Source organism: Cyprinus carpio, chromosome B22, assembly GCF_018340385.1.
Source record: "Cyprinus carpio isolate SPL01 chromosome B22, ASM1834038v1, whole genome shotgun sequence".
Lineage (NCBI taxonomy): Eukaryota > Metazoa > Chordata > Actinopteri > Cypriniformes > Cyprinidae > Cyprinus > Cyprinus carpio.
The window spans coordinates 36031802-36048683 of record NC_056618.1 but is presented as its reverse complement, the minus strand read 5'-3'; positions in this window follow the sequence as shown (position 1 = coordinate 36048683).

The window sequence follows — 16882 nt, the reverse complement described above, 5'->3', positions numbered from 1 at the left end:
TACAGTGGAAGAGACAGGAAATGAATAATAGATCATCAGCTGGGATGCTTTCAACTTTGTTTTCAGCAATGTTTATCAGTTACTTAGGCCAGAATGTTGCTGTATGTAGAGTCATGAAGTGTTTGCCGTGGCCAAGAGAAGTGCTGATGGCTAACTGTTGCTAACTGTTGTCATAGTTACCTGTAAATGTGGGCAGAACTGGGGGTATGTTTCTAATGCACAGATCTTTGTATTTACAGACAGGTCAAACTAGCACTTTCCAGATGGTATGTGACGAAATATACTACAATATTTGGACTGTAGAATATATAGTTTAGCATTTCGCAAGTATTTACAGCATTTTATTTATAGAAGCAAGGATCTTGCAGTCTTATATAGTAATGCAATTCAACTAACACCACATGAAATATTTTTAAAAACAACATTATATATATACTGCTGTATATATATATATATATATATATATATATATATATATATATATATATATATATAATATATACAGTACAGGTCAAAAGAAGTTTGGAAACATTACTATTTTTAATGTTTTTGAAGAAGTCTCTTCTTGCTCGTAAGCCTGCATTAATTTGATCAAAAATACAGAAAAAACAGTAATATTGTGAAATATTATTACAACTTAAAATAATAGTTTTCTATTTGAATATACTTAAAGAAACATATATATATATATTCCTGTGATGCAAAAGCTGTTCTAATATTCCTGATTTATTATGAGTGTTGGAAACAGTTCTGCTTTAATCTAATATATTTGATGAATAAAAGGGTTAAAAAGAAAGAACTGCATTTTAAAAAAAAAAAAAAACAAAAAAACAATTTCTAATAATATAAATTCTAGTAATGTATAGCTTTACTATCACTTTTTACCAAATTTAACACATCACTTTGCTGAATAAAAAAGTATTGATTTTTTATTTAAAAAGAAAAAGAAAAAAGACTGACTGACCCAAATTACTGACCAGTAGTGTTTATTGTTGTGCAAAAATATTTATATTTTTAAGAGAAATACTTGGCTTCTTTTTTTTTTTTTTTTTTTTTTTTTACTTTTTATTCATCAAAATTGTATCCTAAAAAAGTATCACATATTCTGGAAAAAATATTAAGCAGCAGAACTGTTTTAGCTTTGATAATGAATCATGCATATTAGAATGATTTTAGAATATTTATATATCGTCATATATCATGTGATTTATATATCGCTATGATACGTAATCACAACAAAATTCAACTTTGCATCACAGGGAAATAAATGATAAATTTAAAACGCAATACATTTTAAAACAATTGTTTTACAGTTTGTAATGTAATATATCCACAATATTCTACACGGTTTTTTCCTGTATTTTTTGATCAAAATAAATGCAGGCTTTGATGGGCAGAAGAGAGGCTCTTTCAAAAGTATTAAAAAATAGTGATGTTTCCGACTTTTTGGTCTGTGCACAGCAATAATATATATATTAATATAATATATAACTGTATATCATATGGGCATCAGTGTGTTTGACATTATTTGTGTATTCTTTCATGTGCTTCAATAATATAAATGTCTTTCTCTCATCTTCTTCATAATATATAATAATAACGTATCGTATTAATATGTATCATGTGTAAATAATATTGTGCTTATCTCAAATGCTCCTTGATGGACTTCAGGTTTATTCTTTTTGAAGCTTTGTGTTTTATGAAATGGTTAATTAAGTTACTTTCTCGACCAAATGGTTCCTAAAGAGAAACCACCGTAAAATTATCTTCTTTTGAAAGGGGGTGATATGGTTTTGCTAAGAATATTGTTCGTTTGGTGATTGCGGTTAATAAATTACAGTATGTTTATCGCTGTTTAAATGGTAACAAAAAAAAACAAACAAAAGCAAGTATTGTTGACATCATATCTTTGCCCACCTTTCTGAAATATGTTGAGTTTGCCAAAGCTAGTGGGATACTGACGGTGTAGACAGGTTTACATTTATTGATCAGTTAGTGAGGCGTGGTAATCAGGTTGAATCTAGTTGATCTGTCACATCTTTACTTTGGGAGAATGACCGACTCGAAGTGAAACCCGGCTTGTCGCCGACGAAACAACACAGCTTATCCTCCGCAACATAGGTGGCGAAGTGAGGCAAACGAGTGAAATAAAAAGTTACTTGCACCTAACTTTTCTTTGCGGCAATTTGGCGGAGTTATGCAAATCTTCCCCATCGTGGGCAGTGGAGCATATATCTCGCCATCAATATCATCTTGCTGGATTTGAGACTCAGTCTTTGCTACCTTACAGATCTCTTGCGCCTTCGACACCAAGGGAAGCTTGTAACACGCCAAAGAGAAAGGAAAAAAACCTGAAATTGATTCATCATGACGCCCGATAAAACGACTGACAACTCATTCTCCAAGTGTTCTTTGCAGAAAGCCTCTTGCTGACAGACGAGCAGAAAGAGTACTCTTGGCACACTGATGTGTAAACCGCGCCAGACGTTTCAGACATTTAGCTTATCTTGTCATGTGCTTCCTTCAGGTGCTGTTTGCATAGGGGACTCACGATTCAGTGTAAAATCCTAACCTTCAGTGCCAAAGTCTGGAGCTGAACGGTGGTTTTATTTGTTAGAAGTCTGACTTGAAGACTCTCTGGTCCTTCCCTCCTACACAAGACTCATGACTCATTCTCTCTGAGCTGGAGGTGACCATAACACAATCCCTTTCCATTCAAGAGACTGGGTTGATTTTAATTTACAGTGCGCTTACCATTTCGGTGGGCTATTGACATTTCCCACAGAAAGAATTTTTAAAATTCCAGTTCAGTAAAACCAGGGGCTGTTCAACAAGGGGACCTCTTGTGAACGTTCACAGCATGGAAAGGAAATGTCCGATTCCGGGAATGCTAGGAAGAGAAGAATCAAGTATCATCTCATTTATAGGCTTTCTCACACATTTCATTGCACGCAGTCATGTCTTTAATAAACCATGCATGTTCTTTACATAGCAGTCTTCTCTACCCCTTCATTGACTTGAGGGTTTCATCGATTCTGGTCATATCCGGCACAAATTCTTTAGTCATTGCATTAAGAGGTATGTGTAGATGGCAGATTGACGCGTCACATGCTTGCACCCTCATCTTTTTATTTAGCTTCCCACTCTTGGTGGTGTGAAGGGAGAATTTATAGGCAGCAGCAAAGGGCCCGAACCTCCTATAAACCTGTCACACGTTGAGTTTTGATGCAGTCACAAATTCACTATGTCCCGTATTATTCTCTCGGTCTCGGTTTTGAATACCCATTTTCATATAAATAGTTTTTTGGTGATAGACAGACAAATGAAGATACAAGGTCACAGAGAATTACTGCTGATGGTAAGGAAGGAGATTTTTGCAGATAAACTTCCAACTTGTGTTATCTGGTAGAGATTCCAAGGTATATCTACAGCATTATTATTAAAGGAACAATTCACAAACATTTAAATCTGTTTAAATATTCTACGCACCTCAGGCCATCCAAGATGTAAATGAGTTTGTTTATTTATTTATCAGAACTGATTTGGAGGAATGTAGCATTGCATAACTTGCTCAATAATGGATCCTCTGGAGTGAATAGGTGCCATCAGTATGTGAGTTCAAACAGTTGAAAGATTGTGTTTGTAAGAAACAAATCCATAATTAATACTAATGCTTCTGAGAAAGTAAGTCCGTATTATTGTTTTCTCCAGTGACTTTTGCTTTTAATATAACTGTTAGGTAATGTTAATGTAAAAATCTCTGTATAACAGGTGTAGTTTATATATATATATATATATATATATATATATATATATATATATATATATATATATATATATATATATATTAAGCCACACTTTTTTATATTTTCAATGTATTCAATTAAATTTCTTGTTAAAATGTGTGACTGTCCCTTTAAGTCACTGACCTAATTTCTTCCATAACTCCGCCTCTTCCTTTTTAGAGTTGTTCTCAATCAAGGAGGTAAGTTTGTATTTGACCACATTTTAAAATCATTTTACTTATTTTTTTTAGTTGTTTAAAATGTGTATTATATTATTTGTTTCAACTGTTGGAGTATTTTGATGAAAATGATCAAATTCATATAGTCTACTTAGGCATTTTGGAGCTTGGACATTATTGCAAGTATCTCCTTTGTGTTCCACAGAAGAAAAGGAAGTCATGTGATTTTGGAACAACAAGAGGATCAAGTAAATTGTCAGTTTTCAAATGCACACTCAAACACTAAAGTACCTTTCAAATTGAACAAGCGGTGGTGCAAGCCTTGCTTTCCACAGCAGTTTTAATTGACACACAATGGCCCAAAGGATTAATCTCATACTCAAGTGTGAAAAATCATCTTATTCATTAAGAAGGTGTCACTTTAATTACCTGTGAGATGAAACACAGAAGCACAGTTGTTAATGGGCCTATCATTCACTCCACCATCTTTCAACATTTAGTAAACATACTCTGCTAACAGTCAAAGCCTGAAAACAACTTATGATGCATTGTTTACATTTTGAGACAAGAGTAATACTGATAATATGATACTGGTAATGCTTGCAAATATAGCATATCTGTCTAGATAGATAGATAAATATAGATATGAAGTCCATGAACTATAATGCATTGGAAGTTCATAGAGTTTAGGAAAGGTATGCAACTGCACTAAATCCTCTCTTAGAATAATCCAGATTCATCAGCATCAGAATGGGAGTAAGAATAAATTCATGTGCATGCAAACCTGTTCAAGGTGAGATTTTGTGTAAGAATCTTTTGTGCACGCGTAAGAACAAGTAAAAGCAATTATTAAGACTGAGACCCATTGTGAGGTTCAAAGATTGAATGCATTGAACCATGAGTTCAAAAGGTTCAGTCTTTTTTGAATTTGTTGGATATTTCGTGGTCCAGAAAGTCAGATTATATCCTGAAAAGACTGTTAAGAATGGCAGGTATGGAAATCCGCTAAACTGAGCCTTTGATCTTTTATCCTTACTACACCTTTTACAACTTTTTTGGGGGGAGTCTGCTGGAGAATTACAGTGCAAGAGATTTTGGGGGTTCCTTAAATTCCAGTAGATCCATGCTTTCTCATTAGAAACTCATATCGTTCCATTATGAGATTTTTATTTATTTATTTATTTTCTGCTGATGTGTTTGGAGGATTTATTCCTGGTGCTGATACACATACATTTTTGATAACCCTTCTTATTAAAGGCACATGAATTGGCTTTTCATAGCACATGAAAACCAAATCAAACCATCTGCCTTAAATTATTAACCTATGTACCAATTACGTTCAGATAACTCTCAGATATTTTCTCTCTCATTGCTTCAAAGCCCCTGCGGTGCTAAGGGTGATTGTTTCAATATTTAGTGAAAAGTTTTTTATCATCTCAGTTGCTGCACCATGATGCATTCATTCACTTTCTTGCATAGTAATTGCAGTACATAGATCTTACTAAATTAATAAACTGCTTTTAACATGGGTGGGACTGAGATAGCTGCATACTCTGTTGGCCTGAATCTGTTGCCATAGTTACCCACTCATCTGAGGAGAGGAAAACCTTCAGGGGAAATTCCTCCTGTATCAGGAAATTTAACGACTGTCACTCTACTTGGAAACATGGGCCAGACCTCAAAGCAAAAGAGAACAGATCTCTGATCGGTTTTTGCCTTTCATATCCAATTTAGCACAGTAATAGCAGCTGGGAGAGTGATAAACATAGATGAACCTGGAGCACTTAGTTTAAGATGCTAATAGATTCGGGAATAGGGGGTTTAGCAAGGGCACAAAAAGGGATAAGGTTCAAATTCTCTTCCCTACGCTCTGACCTAGGCTCAATCTCAGATGGACCATTCAGGACTGATGATTCTGTACAATAAAAAAAGGCAAAGGCATTTTTAAAATCCCAAGCTCTAATCTGTTTAGCTGGTTTTAGCTGGGTGCTGTCGTGGCCTAATGGTTAGAGAGTGGTCTAGGCCACACATCATGTCCTTTCCTTTTCCTTTCTTTTTTGCATCATCTTCAAAAACTCAAAGTGTGAATGTTGTTCAAAGGGTGCTTCCAAGCACTTCCAATTGGAGGAATCCCTGGGTGCATATTTTGAAGTGTGTTCCACTTTGTCAAGTGGACAAGGGAAGTTTCTACGAACCGGAACCATGACCACTTCGATTTTCACTGAGTCAAATCATGTACAGTCATGGCCAAAAGTTTTGGCAGTGACACAGTTGTGTTTTGCAAAGTTGGCTGCTGAAGCTGTTGTGGTGTTCATTCATATCACATTGTTTTCTAGATTATTGTTGTAGAGTGATCAGATGTATTTTTTAAATAATTGTAAAAGCTTCATTGGCCAAAAAAAAAAAAAAAAATATATATATATATATATATATATATATATATATACAGTATATATAATTCCCGCTTTTTGATCCTGAGACACAAAATGCCCGGCTAACATTAATTGACTAATCATATCAACAGCACATGTGAAAAGTGAAAGAATGAGTACTAGTCAGGTGAAATCACTGTCATACTAATTCGGTTGTAAGAGCAGACTGTGTTCTTGTTAGCTATGGTTTCTCTAAAGAAACACGTGCAGCCATCATCGCTTTGCATCAAAGTGGCAATCACATGCAAAGGAATTGCTACAAAGAATTTGCAACGCCTGAAAACACCCATTTAGCAGATCATCAAGGAGATTCACGGGAGACCCTGTACGAGAAGATCGACTTGCACCGTGATAGAAGAAGTCTTCAGGATGGTCCAAGAGGTGTCCAACAAGCACAAGGACCGTCCGCCTCCTGAGAATGAAATTGACGTCAGCCGATGGAATCGTGTCTCCAGCAGGTGCAGAGTCTGCTCCTGACGGGAAAGCAGTCAGGTTGGGTTTGTGGTGAGAGCAATCTGCAACCACCACAGTGAGTTGAGGCCCAAGACTTTTGGACAACCGTGCTTCCTAGCGTTTCGAGCAAGTGCAGCAACGAAGCCAGCTTCTCTCCAAAGGGGAAAAAAACATCAATGGACAGACTGGAAATTATGTAGGAAAGAGTACAAGGAGTGGACATCAGAAGACTTGTAATACGTTTAGTTATCTGCTGAAGCTCCCTTCGAATCTGTTATCGGACATCGTGAAAAAAAGACCATCGTTCGGGTATACGAAATAGGTGAACACAATTATGAGTCCTTGGTGACTATGCCAGCAGGGAAGCATCCTGAGAATATCCATAGTGGGGTGGGGGTTGCTTTTCCAACCAAGGGGACTGTCCCTATCTCATAATTCTTCCTCAGAGGACTATGACCATGAAATAAGGATGGTATCAAAGACGTCCTTGCAGAAAGGCGGACAACTTCGTCCATAAATCCAGGTGCAATTTGGTGATGATCCAGGATTTTCCGAGCATGATGGGAGCACCCTGTCCTTTGATAAATCAAGCGTGATAAAGAAGTGGCTCGCAGAGCAATTACATTGACATTTTGGCTCCGTGGCCCCAAACAACTCCCCGGATCTGTCAATCTCCATAAGAGAACATCAAAAAGGCGAGTTGGAACAAGCAGGATTAGCCTACAAATTGTTGATGTTTTTTTTATGTTTTTTTTGTTTAAATGATATTTATAGATAGTACACACAGTGGGCTACGGATAAGTATATCAGACCCCCTAAAATTTTGTCACTCTTTGTTATAGTGCAGCCATTTGCTAAAATATTTGAAGTTCTTTTTTTTTCGCTCAATGTACACACAGCACCCCCATATTTGACCAGAAAAAAAAAAAAAAAAAAAAAAAGAAAAAAAAACAAAAAAAAAAAAAAAAAAAAAATAGAAAAAACAAACAAAAAAAAAAAGAAAAAAACCAAAAAAAAAAAACCAAAAAAAAAGAATAAAATAAAAAAAAAAAATAAAAAAAAATAGAAAAAAAAACTACAATTGTTGGACATGTTTGCACATTTATTAAAAAAGAAAAATCGAGCTATCACATGGTCTTCAGTATTCCGTAACCCTTTGCTCCAGTATTTAGTAGAAGTAGTTTAAGAAGCAACCAGTTTGATGTCCTAATACAGCCCATTTGATTCTTTTTGGAAGAAAGATTTTGCTGCCACAAGTTTTGCACCCACCTAGATTTTGGGAATCCTATGCCATTCCTCCTTGGAGAGTACTCTCCAGATTCATGTCCCCGGTTGGCATGGTAAACGGTTGAGGGACAGCCATTATTTCAGGTCTCTCTCCAGAGATGCCTCAATTGTGGTTTCTTAGTTATGGGGCTCTGGGAATGGGCCAATCAAGACAGTCGTCCCGCGAAGTTGTTTTTGTGAACGCCACTCCTTCGTTTTATTTTTACTTTGCTGTTATGTGGGATTATGGTCATTAGTCTTGTTGGAAGGTGCAACCTTCACGCCCAGTCGGAGGGTCGTTCCCTTAGCACCCTGGAGAAGGTTTTTTGTGTCCAGGATATGCATGTACTTGGCCTCAGTTTCAATCTGTCCCTCAGATTTGCAACCAGGTCGTCCTGTACCTGCAGTTTGAGAAAACCACACCCCAGCAGCATGATGCTGGGCCATCACCATGCTTTCCAGTGTTTGGACTCGGTATGCGACCGGTGTATGATCGTTAGCCTGGTTTTCCTCCACCACAGTACCGCTTAGAATCTAAGGACCCAAAAAAGTTCCTAATCTTGGTCTCATCAGACCAGAGAATCGTATTTCCCACCAACTTGGGTAGTCCCGTCACGAGTTTGTTTTTTTCATGTGTCCTTCCACCCTGAGGAAGAGCTTCCGCGGTGCCATTGCATAAAGCCAGCCTGGTGTGTCTGGGCACCCCAGTTAGTTGCGGTGAGAGGAAGTGCATGGTTGACTTTATCCACTTCTCTCCCATCTTCCTGACCTGCCATCGGCTCTGAGCTCATCCACAGTGATCTTTGGGGTGCGGCTTACCTCTTCTCACCAAGGCTTTTGCTCCCCCGGATAGCCTTCAGTTTGGACAGACTAGGCAGCTATGAGGAAGGGTTATGTGTTCTCCCAAATGTTCGTTCATTTATTAAGGATATGGATCCGTGGCCCACGGTGCTCTTAGTGGACCTTAAGTGCAGCAGAATTTGTTTTTTTTTTGAAACCTGGACCAGACTGCTGTGCTTGCCCCACATTCTGTCTCTGAGCTATGCAGGCAGTTCCTTTGCCCTCATGATTCTCATTTGCCTTCTGACATTGCACTACTTCGTTGGCTGTAGGGGGTCGTATGATAGACAGACGTGTGTGGCTTTTTGTCTAATCAAGTCCCATCCGTATAATCAAACACAGCTGGACTCAAATGAAGGTGTAAACCATCTCAAGGGATGATCAGAAAAATTGGACAGCACGTGAGCGTTTAAATGGGTGTTAAAGATATGAGTGTCACAGCAAAGGGTCTGAATACTTAGGACCATGTGAATTATTTCAAGGTTTTCTTTTTAAATAAATCTGCAAAAAAAAAAAAATGGCCACCAATTCTGTGTTTTTTCTGGAAATCTTGGGTGGCTGTCTGGGTGTACATAAGAGGAAAAAAAAAAAAAAAAAATAAACAAAAGAACTTAAATGATTTTTAGAAAATGGCTGCACTATAAACAAGAGAGTGAACAATGTAAGGGGGTCTGAAAATACTCCATACCCACTGTGTGTAATATATATTATAATAATATAATTAATATATTCTACATATATACCCTCCATATTAAACCTATATCTTATATATATATAGATATTTGCCAATTAAAAGCCATTTTTTAAAACTTCATTATGCTTATTTATTATGGTTTTTCAGCATAGACTATAGAGAAAACCGTGGAACAAAAATATACAAATACCTGTGAGAGCAGCAAAACTTTTGTCACTGCCAAAAAGTTTTGGGGGGGGGAATACGAGTCACCACTGCTTACACTTCAAGGAAGGTCCATCTATACCACAATGCCTGGTGTTTGCAATTCTATGTTCTTGGGTGGCCTTCTGCCACATTCGAAGTGCCATCAAGAATTCCCGACCTCCTTTGCCATCAGGTCGGAAGGTCCTGGCTATGTGGAGACTAGTATCTTCAGGAGGAGAGAGGTTTTTAGGGTTGAAGGAAGTTATGTTCCAACCTTGCTCCCAAAACACCTGCCTGCTATTTTCAAGGCTAGTTAGTCAACGTCATCATGTTCTTGTTTAGTTGGAATCAGAACACATATGTATTGGAACACTAAAGTTGTTGGTCCACTCTGTTCCTCCCCACCATGGACGCAAAAAAGCGTACCAGGTAATTAAAACATTCAGATTTTTTAGGTTGCTGAGTTTTTTTTTTTTAAACCATCGTTTTTAAAAATGAACTCCTGACTGGAGTTTCCACATTTGTCACAGGAGCTCATTCCAGGTGATCGGTACTAGACCCTAAACCAATCCAGAAGACAGTAATTTCTGGGAACTCCCTTTTAACTCAAGGGACAATGCGCATGCTATTACCTTATGTAAAATTCTTTTATTATTTCCTGTGTGGTAGGGGATGATTAATTGCTGTCCTTTCGTTGATAGGGCCAATGAACAAAATGAAAACATAGAGGAACTAGACAGGGCCACTCTTGTGTGCCTTAATTGTCAGGCAGATGATAAAGGTCTTGTGAGCGGGCCCACGTGAGTTGTCTTGAGAGTCCCTAATTGTCTGGAATATGCATCACAGGAATAGATGATTAAGTACTTTATGGATAGCCATGCAATTACAGTCACAGGGACAATGATGCTGATTATAATAAGGAATTGTGCTTTGATAGTGTGTATTTTCCATAAGTGCTGTGTGTTTTTCTACTGATCCATTATGTACAGGGTGAGGAGGAAGCGTCTTAGTAATGTGCCTTGCTGATTCAGAGATTTTATCGCCTCTCCATCCGTGACTCTCTTAATCCACCTTACACTATTCATGGGAGACTCAAGGGTTTTCCCTGGTAGTTCTCGAAAACCTCGGTTTATGCCAGATGTGGGCTGGTCCATGTAGGTGTTCAGGATTTTGAGACTTTTTTGAGAGGGGTCTGATTATGGGTTCAGAAAGAAGGAAGGGTCCTTGCAAGGCCAGGGCTTTTTCATTATTACAGTCTTGTCCACAGGGGCTCCTCTTGTCCCGGAATTGGTACCCTCAGTCCTTTCATGCTCTCCTCCCAGAGGCGTGCCCTTACTTTCCGTCAAGGACGCACATAGGGAGGTAATAGGTTCTCTGTGACGTTCGTCCACCGTTGAGACTCTCAACAAAATGAGCGCTGTATCAGGCGGCCACAAAGGTGCTCGGAGAAAACAAACATTGACAGAACACATGCATGTGACGGACTTTAGGCATTAAATAAGAGGCAGTGACCAGGGTAAAAGTGAAATAGGTGCAGGGTTGTCACTTAGAGGTTTCCAGGGCCCCCCAGAACTGTTATAATTATGTGAGCCACCTCTTTTTTGCTACTAATTTGCCTCACAAAACTTTTAAAGCTTTCATTCCACAGACCTCACAAACTTCAGCAACGTGATCATCCTCGAAAGTGGCTTACAATATCAACCAGGTACTCTATAAACATTTTTGTTTGGCTTCATAACTCTCAGAAGTAGTGGCCAGGTTGATTGAAGCTTGCCAAAGGTGCTTCCGTTACTGTGCCATCTGAGACATACAGAAGGGATGAACCACTCTGTGACCTTAACAACTTTTATTTAAGTCCATCATGTTTTTTATATAGAGGGGTTATCATGTTGACAGTTGTACAAAATATCCGGTACGTCTATATAAAAAGTTAATTATGGAGAGGTTAACAACCTCTTGGATTGACAGATGATCCTACCCACCCCAGCCCCCCCCAGATGAGTATTTTATTGTTTTAGTTTAAAAGAGTAGAGAATCAATATAAATACTTTGAAAGGGCGATTATATGAGGGCAAGTGAAGTTCAGTGGAGGGTTTCCAATTATTGACTGTTGTAAAGGAATTGATGTCTTTCCTAAAGCAACAACGGATAATGAGTAACCGTTTTCGAGTCCAATTCCCTCGATCTTCTCGATTACAAAATATTCCTCTCTTCTGATTAAAAAATATTGGCTCCATTAACCTACAAGATGAGATGTGAGCGTGGTGCCTTCACAATTAATGTGAGATATACAGATTGAGAAGCTATGGAGCTGTTCGCATATGACCCTGAGTGCTTTTCGTTTTAAGGCCTGTCATCTTGTCTGTATTGGTTGGGCTGTGAGACCGTGACCTGTTTTTGCAATAACGTTACTTGCCCGAGTTTTGGTTCCGTAACACCAACTTTGACTAGTAGCCAAGAGGTTTCTTTTATGGGATCTGTGAACTTAAACAAGATGCTTTTAGACCTGCTACTAGGAATTGGTCCTCATAGAAAGCCTCTTCATCAAAGTATTTTTGCACATCAAATAGCGTATTTTTTCTTTCCTTTTGTAATAAGAGGTTTTTATAAAACAAGATCAAAGTGTTCTTCACTTACAACAACAGTCATTTAGAGCTCCTCATACGATTTTTGAAGCTTCTACTATGACTGACTTCAGACACTGTAATTAACGGGAAATTTTGAGGCAATGGTATGATTTGGTGCATTGTGGGTAGTTAACTTTGGTGTACACTTTTTTTATGGAATGTACTCACTTAGCAACTTAAGAAAATAAAAAGAACTAAGTGGCAATTAAACAACAATGCAACAGAATTAGGACCCCTACATGAAAGGGAATTAAATCACTCTAACTAGGGCATGAACTCCTCCTAATTTTGGCCAAGATCCCTCAGATCAGTAGTAAAATATGTAGTTCACTTTCTCTTAGCTCTCACAATAAAAGACCCTTTCTTATATAGGCTATAGTTTTAGAACTTATTATTTTAAACAGGCGAAGGAGCCTTTTGCCCTGCACTAAGAAATAAAAGATCCGCGTCAGTCAGTGGGACACTTCTAACTGCTGGTGAGTCAGAATGCATTTGTTTTGAGAGAACATTGATGTGTGGGTGCTGAATTTCTATGTCTCTAACACTTGAAGCAAAACTTTATATTTGTTTTGTTTGGTCTTGTTTCAGGAAACCAAATGTACTGTATGTTGATGTAGATAAAAATGATCATACACCCCGCTAATGTCTGCACAGGATAATACCTCATGAACAGTAAAAATCTGAGGGGTTTGATTCATGAATATTCATACTGCAAGGTGACTAAACAAGCCAGGTAGATTACCTGTAGCAATGTCCTGCGGCAAACAAATTAATTAATATTCATGAGCTCAGTTTCCTCTATAAAAAAAAAAAAAAAAGTAATTATGACTTTTGAATATCACAGTTCTTTTTTTTTTTCTCACAATTTAAACTTTTCTCAAAATTCTGAAAATTTTAGGGGAAAAATTGTGCAATAAAAAAAATAAAAAAAGTCTGATTTTTGAAAACCTGATAAGAAAAGTCTGATTTGTAAGATATAAATTCACAACCTGAGAAAGAGTGATTACTTTTTTCTCTTTTATTTTGTGGTGTAAATAAACACAATTTGTAGTTTATATTTCACATTTCTGACTTTTCAATTTCAAATTTTTCTGGGAAATTTGAGACAAATTCCCTGAATTGTGAAATAAAAGTCGCACTAAGATTTTTTTTTTTTTTTTTGTATGTGGGGGGAAATAAATTGTAAATGTAAACTCAGAACTCAAACTGCCCATTATAAACTGAGAATTGTGAGGGGAAAAAAGGTCAGAATTGAGTAAATTTATATCTCAGAATCTTGAAATTACTATTATTATGAGGTGTAAACAGGCTTCCCTAGAAATTTAAGATATATGCATAGATAAATTAATAAATACAGTTATGCCTATGTAAAATCTAAAATGCAATAGTTATTTCAGTGTATACAACAAAACAATAACATTAAGATATATGCATAGATAAATTAATAAAAATAAATAAATAAATATGTATCTTGCAAAACTGAAATGAAAACAATCTCATCTGTGAGTTTTCTTCTTATAATTGGCCCAGATGCAACAATAATTCCTCTTTGTAAGTGAGTTGCATTTTTTGTCTTTGTTTGAATTTCTCTCATGGATTTCCCATGTGTAACATCTTACTTGTTTTTTATAATTCACAGAAATAAAAATATAAATAGGATTGGACATGGTCAATTTTTGCAAACTTCGTTGGCAGGTTTCAAAGAAATTGTTCACGCCAGTAGCTCTTTTCATACAAACAATGTTCATGGATCACTGCATTTCAGAAAAAAAAGGAGGAGGGAAAAATTTACCAAACTATACACAGAACATAAAAAAAAAACCTTGAATGTGATTAAAAAACATTTTCAAATTTCAAATAGCTTTAATCAAAATGCATTGACTCATTGACTGTGTGTTTGTGCTAAAGCAGCTATGGCCAGAAATGCCACTTGGATCTTAGCAAATGTGTGGGTGTTGCTGTGTTTGGCTTTTTAAATTTTGTATTTGAAATGCTGGAAAAGCTGTGCCAAACCTGGGATTCAAGACCTCGTACAGCAACAACCGTATTCACAATGACAGTGAGCTGAACTGCTAGGTGAATCCAATTCATTGCATTCTTAGTCACTTGAAATGCTCCTCGTGGTGAGCCCCCGCTTCTCTCATTGGTGAGTGAATCTGCTCTTTTATGCATTACGCTGAATTAGTTGCCTTTTTCTCTGTTTGGTGAGTGTGAATGAAGTTGCGGTCACATTAGTTAAATCTTCTTACCAATTTTGGCCGGCAGAAATAAAAATTGTGGGTATTTTAAGCTTAGAAGCAACGTTAAAAGTTTAAAACATCTAGATGAATTTGTTTCTAACAAACATGCAGCTTTTTGTTACACAAGATGCTAACTGGATGGACTGGAGTGGTGTGGGTTAATTGTGGATTACTGTGATGTTTTTATCAGCTGTTTGGCACCCATTCACTGCAGAGGATCCACAGCAGTGAAAGTGATGATCATTTTAAGGCATGTTGGATTTAAGAACTGCTTTTACAGTAACATAGAGTCTGGTTGTACAGTTTGATGGACTTAAAAAGCAGTTCAGGGCCAGGCCACTGCGAGCAGTAAAAGCTCAACTGAAGTATTTACAGGCAGCCAGTGTAGAGACCACAGTTGGAACATTATGTAAGAGAATTTTAGGGGGTTAAATAAAAGTCAAGCGGAAGAGTTTGGAGATGCTAGAGGAGATGTGAGACTGTGTTTTTTTATTTATTTATTTATTTTTTTCTAAACTCACATTGCTCTAAAAATGAAATGACCACGGAATAGGGAAGGAAGAGGCTTTCACTCTGTAGATATTGAGGATTTCTTGGAATGGATAGAAATAATTCATTCAGCCCAGACTTTTTAACTCTAATCCTGAGTGCTTGTGGGACTATCGGGGAAAAACATTTGAGGTCAGTTGGGAGAACTGCGTCAAAGAGTCAGTCATGTAGAAATAAGGCATATTTTAATATTTTATTTATTATTATTTTTTTTTTAATTGTTGGTAAACCAGTGTTAAAAGTTTTTTTTAGATATAGATAATTTTAACATTTTCATTTATATTTTAAAGAAACTATATAATTTTTTTTATCTTATTCTACATAATCTCACTAAATATTAAATTAACATAAATATGAATAAATGAATTTAATTCATATTTAATAATATTAAACATTAATAGTATTAAAACAGATTGATTTAACAAGCACTTCTTGTTGTGGTTGTTTTTTCAATTGACTGAAATTGTTTATTAATAATTAATAATTGTTTATTATTATTATCATTATTAAGTATTTCAATAATTAATTAAACTCACAATTATGCCTTTTTTCCCCTCAGAATTGCAAGATATAAACTTAGAGTTATAAAGTTAAGGATTTTTTTTTAATATATTATATTAAATACTTATTTAACTAAGTAATTTTACTAAATTAACAATTACTGTAATTGTAAAGTAATTGCATTTTTATTTTTCTGTTCTTTTAATTATTTATTTATTTATTTATTTATTTATTATTACTTAATATATTTCTTGAATTCTTTCTACTGTTTTGCATGGTAATACTATGTTGCATTTATTGTACCGTGGTACCAGCACAATGTTTTTGTTGAAACTGCTGACAGTCATGAGACCTTGTTTCTGACAGTAATTTTTATAAGCAATGATGTGAATGTTATTCTTGAAACCGCCTGACAATCGGCAGACACTTCCTGAGCCGTGAAGCCGTAGCAATACGCCACATCATAAACTAACAATGCATGAAAAATATCACCTCCAGCTGCATATTTGCACAATCGTGGAAGGATTTTGACCACTGTGGCAATGAAGTGTCAACAAGTGTGTCTCTGTATGTGAGAGAGACGTGGTGTGAGACTCTGGGAATCGAAGCCCCCTGCCTGTCCCAGAGGCGATGCTGAGCAAAGGACTTGTGCTAATCAATCACGGTGAGCTTGTGCTGGGCTTGGCAGGAGTCAAGATGACTGTGGATATTGGATCTGGTCCATATTTCCTGGAAATTTATGGAAATGGTGGATGAGGGAGCTGGCAGGTCACAGGTGTTTAGCGGGTCGAAAGGGGATGGTTGAGTTCTCAGCTCTGGATCTGCCATATACAGCATCCTAAAAGGAAAATTACGTCGTTACAAAAACCTGTATGACTGGCTTTATTCTTTGGGACACAAAAGGAGAAGTTTGCATTAAAAAAATAAAGTGACCAGTGACTGTCAAGCTACAAAAAACAAACAAACAAAAAAAACACCATTAGTGCCAGTTCACACAGAATGTGTTTCTGTTGTTTACGTGTGTGTATAGTTTGAATTAACAGTCGATATTCGATTACATCACATAAAATAAAAGTTTTGTTTACATAATATATGTATAGTGTACAGGGTATTTATTATGTATATATAAA